Below are 6,543 nucleotides of genomic sequence, written 5' to 3'. Positions count from 1 at the left end.
ATCTAACCTTTCATTTCTCTCTAAGATCCTGGAGAAAGCAGTTGCTAAACAGTTGTGTGACTTTCTACAGAGCAATAGTTTATTTGAGGATTTTCAGTCAGGATTTAGAGCTCATCATAGCACAGAGACAGCAGTGGTGAAAATTACTAATGACCTCCTTATTGCATCAGACAAAGGACTTGTCTCTGTACTGGTTTTATTAGATATTAGTGCTGCATTTGATACCATTGACCATCAGATCCTATTGCAGAGACTGGAATATTTCATTGGCATTAAAGGAACCGCTCTAAGCTGGTTTAAGTCCTATTTATCAGATCGATTTCAGTTTGTACATGTTAACGATGAGTCCTCCATGCACGCCAAAGTTAGTCATGTTCCAGAAGGATCTGTCCTCGGACCAATCCTCTTCACTTTATATATGATTCCTTTATCAGGAAATATTCCATAAGCTTTCATTGTTATGCAGATGATACTCAGTTATATCTATCGATCAAACCAGATGAAACTCATCAGTTAGCTAAACTTCAAATGTGCCTTCAGGATGTTAAAACCTGGATGACCTGTAATTTACTAATGTTAACCTCAGATAAAACTGAAGTTATTGTTCTGGGGCCTAAGCACCTCCGTGATGCATTATCTAAAGATATAGTTTCCCTTGATGGGATCGCCCTGGCCTCCATCACCACTGTGAGGAATCTTGGAGTTATCTTTGATCAGGACATGTCGTTTAAGTCTCACATTAAGCAAATTTCAAGGACCGCCTTTTTTCATCTACGTAATATTGCGAAAATCAGGAACATCCTGTCTAAACATTATGACTAACTAAAACTAGTCCATGCATTTTTTACTTGTAGGCTGGATTACTGCAATTCCTTATTATCAGGCTGCTCGAAAAAGTCCATTAAGACTCTTCAGCTGATTCAGAATGCTGCAGCTCGTGTTCTGACAGGAACCAGGAAAAGAGATCATATTTCTCCTGTTTTAGCTTCTTTGCATTGGCTTCCAGTAAAATCCAGAATAGAATTTAAAATCATTCTTCTTACCTACAAAGCCCTTAATGGTCAGGCACCATCTTATCTTAAAGAGCTCATAGTACCTTACTACCCCACCAGAGCACTGCGCTCCCAGAATGCAGGGTTACTTGTAGTTCCTAGAGTCTCCAAAAGTAGACTAGGAGCCAGAGCGTTCAGCTATCAAGCTCCTCTCCTGTGGAACCAGGTTCCAGTTTGGGTTCAGGAGGCAGACACCATCCCACATTTAAGAGTAGGCTTAAGACTTTCCTCTTTGATAAAGCTTATAGTTAGGGCTGGCTCAGGTGACTCCTGAACCATTCCTTAGTTATGCTGCTATAGGCCTAGACTGCCGGGAGATTTCCTATGATGCACTGGGCTCCTCTCTCCTCTACTTTCTCTCCCTCTGTATGCAACCTCATCCCATTATTGCATGTTACTAACACAACTTCTCCCCTTTCTGGTAGTCTTGTGCTTTCTCGTTTCTCTCCTCCTATCACTTCCTGCAGGTTTTCTGGCTCTGGAGCTGTGGAGTCTGGATCTGTGGCTGTGGGCCGTGTTCCTGCTCGGCACCCTCTGCTGCAACGACTATTGTTGCTAGTCCTATTATTATTATTGTTATTATAATCATTAACATTACGATTGTTATCATTAACAATACTATAAATTCTGCCTCTTAAAAGGAAGTTTTTCCTTGCCTCTGTCGCCTAGTGCTTGCTCTTGGTGGGAACTGTTGGGCTTCTGTAAATAGCATCATAGAGTACGGTCTAGACCTGCTCTCTTATGAAAAGTGCTGTGAGATAACTGTTGTTGTGATTTGGCGCTATATAAACAAAATTGAATTGAATTGAATTGAATAGCGGATGCTAAGCGGCACTACAGGGACAAGATGGAAGCAAAATTTCAGATAAAGGACACATGAAGTATATGGCAGGGATTATATGACAGGAGGTGTCAGACCTGACAACGTGGAGCAAGGACAACAGCCTACTGCTTAATGGGGAGAAGACCAAGGAGACACCTCTCTCCTGATAGACGGGACACCAGTGGAGAGGGTGAGCAGTTTTAAATACCTCGGAGTGCATATTTCCGAGGATTTATCATGGTCTGTACACACAAACACCGTGGTGACAAAAGGCAAGACAGCGCCGAAGACAGCTCAGAAGATTTAAGGTCTCCCAACGGATCATGATTTCCTTCAACTATGCTGCTGTACAGAGCATACTGACTGGAGCCATATCTGTCTGGTACGGTAACAGCTCCTGTGGGGACCAGCGAGCCCTGCAGAGGGTGGAGCGGACCATAGGCACCACACTTCCCCCTCTGCATGACTTATACATCACACGCTGTGACAACAGGGCCAGAAGGATTATCAAGGATCCCCATCACCCTTGTAATAAACTGTTTGTAATGCTCAGGTCAGTCAGACTCCTGCACTGTCATAAAACACGCACAGAGAGGATGAGGAACTGTTTTTTCCCTGCGGCAATTAGAGGCCTGAATTCTGCACTCTGAATACTTTAACTTTTAATACACTTTTAACATTTTTATCCCAGCCATTGAACTTTAACATTTGTACATCTGGCTGTCGATCTAGGTTTAACTTATAATAATAATAATAATATTCTTCATTCATAACAATTGCACATTTATTTAATTACTATTGCACATGTAAAGTAGCCATAACCATGACTTAATTAAAACTTATAATAACTTAATTACAACTTTTGTTAAAATCTTTATTGTTTTGTATTTATTGTATTCTATTGTATTCTTTTTTTTATTCTTTATTTTTTATTTCAGTTGAACACAGAAGTACAGTACATGTCACAAAAACATTTCACTGCACATCTTGTATGAGTATGTGACAAATAAAAACGTTTGAATCCTTTGAATCCTCAACTGTGAAAAATCCAAGCTAACCAAAAGGTGTCCCTAGAACCATGAGAACATTCCCTCCACCAGGGTGCGAATTATACCGTGACAAGTGGGTGGGCCAACTTTTTTTCATAAGGATATATATATAAAAATATATATAAAAAGTGCAATGAGATGACTTTTGTAATGAATTGGTGCTATAGAAATAAAACTGAATACATTTAAAATAACAAACCTGGATTTGAACATTTAGGCCTACCTAGTCAGGTAAAACGTCTGAAATCCAGAGTGAAAACAAATGCCATGCCCATAAAAAAGTTTCACAAAAGGACTCACAAAAGAATAAAAGTAAAATAACAACCTCTATTTTGATGTCAAAATGTATCTCTACAATAACTAATCCTCAATTTAATCGCTCATGCCTAAGCAACAGTGTTAGCTCACAATTACATACAATATGAAATGATACAGTGGTAATGAAATGACAGGATGGGATATCAGCTAGCTAACTTCAGATGGCTCATTTAAAGTAAAATAAATAATAATTCCGAAACTCTGAAGGTAGGAAAGTTAAGTGTATTAAAGCAGCTAGATAGTTAACTACTGACATTAGCCAGTGTCTCCATTAGGGTGTGATGCACTCGAGTGGAGCAGCATCAAAGTTTGGATATGGTATGGTCTATTTTAGGGGTGTCAGAAATCGTATTTCAAGATTCTTGAATAAAAGGCATTAGTATGGGAAATATAATGTAATTTTTACAATGACATGTAAGAAAGCCCCCCCTGAACTGTTCTTTCTCCTGCTTTAGGGGGGTCCAAGCCTTAATTAGGGGGGTCAGACCCCCCAATCTCCCCTATAATTCAAACCATGCCCTCCACTCAATGGTCAGATGAGTCAGTTGTCAGTGTTAGGAAACGTCTTGAAAATATTATACTGCTTCACACTTTGCAAAGAAGACGTGCTGCTGTCAGACAAGTGAGCAAAATATTCAGCATGTACAACTACATGTTAACCATCAACATGCTAAACCGAAGACATGTTCGGCAGTGTTGGGCAAGTTACTCAGAAATAGTAATAAGTTACTAGTTACTTATTAGTCCTTAAAAAATTAATAATATTATTTCACTTATTACTGGGTGATAAAGTAACTAGTTACGTTAATTGTTATGTAAAGCAGTCTCACCTGACTTTTTAAATAATATCAAATTCATAACAGCAGCAAGGAGTATGGTTTTTTACAAAACATCGCGTCTCTTAACGCCATATATAAAAAAATATTTTAAAAAATAAAGCAAGTAAATCCCAACTTTTGAAGATTATTTCCTGTGGCGGGAATCCAATGGTCGAGATTGTAGGCATGGGGCAAATTACAGAGGAGCTTGGTTCTTCTTAACAAGACGGTAGACCCACCCATCCGCGGATATAACTCTGCACATCACTAGAACCCACCTATGCAGGCACATCTTACTATCAGAATGATGTGCCCATTAAATAGCAGTGAAAGTAACTCAAAAGTAGTGTAAACCATTACATTTCAGAGACAGCAATATTGTTATATAACTAATTACTCTCAAATGACAGTAACTAGTAATCTATGATATAATACATTTTGGAAGTAACTTGCCCAACACTGCTGAAGAGGCAACACATAAGGGAGTAAATTTCCCACCCTACTTATTTCACTTCCTACACCACCTGACATTGTACTCATTTGGAAGAAATTAACTTTAATGTATATACTGGGCAGTAAGCATTAGTTGTTACAGAGGGTTTCTCAAGGACCATGAATCAGGAAATCTAATTACCTAAATAGCATAACCTGACTAGAAATGACTGACTGTGCAGATGTTCAACCTCAGGCAGGCATGCATGACTGTGTGGCACTGAAAGTAACTATCGTCAACAGCCAAATACACAGAAGCTGATGAGTAAAACAGCTGCACCTCAACATTTGGCCACACTGGTGCCGTGGCTCTAGGGATGACAGTGTTGGTTTGTTGGACAGTTTTGTCCAGAGCAATATAGTTCAAGCCAAGCCCAACCGGAAATACTATCGAGGAGGTGCTTATTGTGAACGTTTTTGTTTTTTAAGTAAACCCGTATATTAATTTAATTTCAGTTAGGTATCGATGTGCTCTTTGACTTTGGAAGTAACACTTGGTTGCTACAGTAGGTAGTAAGTTAGTTAGTCTGGTGTGCTATTATGCAGTGACAGCATACAAGCACAGATTGTACGCTGCACAGATTCCTTGCACTTGCAGGCAAGTGGAAAAATCCAAAGCTTGATAGTGGTGCCCTGTCATATTTGCAAAGACTATGATTGGACAAACATATCCTCTAAGGACATACATGGTCCCAGATAATCTTAATGATTTTGGTGATCCCTTAACTTTTTTTAAACTTCTAAAACTGTTGATATGCCCTGACCTCTACAACATATGGGTACTTCAAGATGAGAATATGAATAAATAATATGCATAAATATTCTGAGCCAGAAGGTGACTCATGCGTGAAGGATTTGGTGATGTCTTTTATAAAAGGGTGTTTAGCTCCGTTGCTTCTGTGTTTCTACAGTGTTTGTATGTGTGCGTGTGTGCGTGGGTGTGTGTGTGTGTGTCCGTGTGCATGTCCATTTCTTTTCACCTGTTCCAAGGTCCCTGTATCGTATTGTTATACTTATATAAAATGGGAAAATTTCCTCTGTAATTGACCGTGCTTTTTGATTCAAACCATTTCATTATATGAGAATTTTAAAAAGCTGAATTCTTTCAGAAAAATCTATAGAAAGCTGCAGAAACACTGTTTTCACCAAAGCAACCCTGAAATGTCATGGGAGAATGGAAGTCGGGTTTGTTAGTCCACAGGTTCCTTATAATCAAGGTACAAATATGCAGAGGATAAGCCTTGAAATGTTGTTAATACAAATACACACACAAACAATAAACCGACATGCCTGAACCATCGGTTGGCCTGGTATGTTTTATCCTGTTAAGCATCCCCCTCTAGTGTTGCCCCATTAGAATGCAATGGCAGTTAAACAAAGTGTGAAGTGCAGCATGCCCATTTGAGATCAGACTGTATTCTTTCATTTGCCTGTCTGTCCATTTGTCTATCAGACAAGACATATCACATGTGACCAGTCTTTCTACAGTCTACAGTTGCCTGGTGAAAGTGAAAAAGTGCTTTGTGTCAGTGAGAGTGTGTAACTAAAAACCTCTAATATTTATTTAGGTAGGGTTCTGGGTTATAAGGAGGTAATATGATCATATTGGATGATTATGCTAAACCACAGATCAATTTGTAATAAACTGTCTATTCCTTCTAATTGACTAAACTATGGTTCATTGCAGGAAACGTCCCAGGAAAACCTAAGACACGATAGGGACAACAGGCATTTCTAAGATTGAGTTATTCGTTTGATTTTCTGTGTGATCTATTTGCAGTTCATCCATGCACTTGTAAACATAATTATATTCTAACTATGCCATAATCAAATTCAACTCACTGCAAGTTAGTAACTCGAGAAGAACTTTTGCAACCTGAATTTGCAGAAAACCATGAAAGCAGTGCTTGTATCATTCCTGGGGACAAAGATCTCCATAATGGTTCCTGGACTCTTCTGGAAAGGGTGACAGGAATCAAGGTAGCAAGTCA

The 6,543-nt window shown here is 39.0% G+C and overlaps 1 pseudogene; it reads left to right on the top strand.

Annotated features, from left to right (window-relative positions):
- The window catches only part of LOC123958357, a 3,200-nt pseudogene extending 1,896 nt beyond the window's left edge, over nt 1–1,304 (top strand).
- The last annotated feature ends 5,239 nt before the right edge of the window (nt 1,305–6,543 follow it).

Source organism: Micropterus dolomieu, linkage group LG02 (genome assembly GCF_021292245.1).
Source record: "Micropterus dolomieu isolate WLL.071019.BEF.003 ecotype Adirondacks linkage group LG02, ASM2129224v1, whole genome shotgun sequence".
Lineage (NCBI taxonomy): Eukaryota > Metazoa > Chordata > Actinopteri > Centrarchiformes > Centrarchidae > Micropterus > Micropterus dolomieu.
Note: the sequence above shows the minus strand (reverse complement) of the source record. Positions and strands in the feature narration are given on the sequence as shown.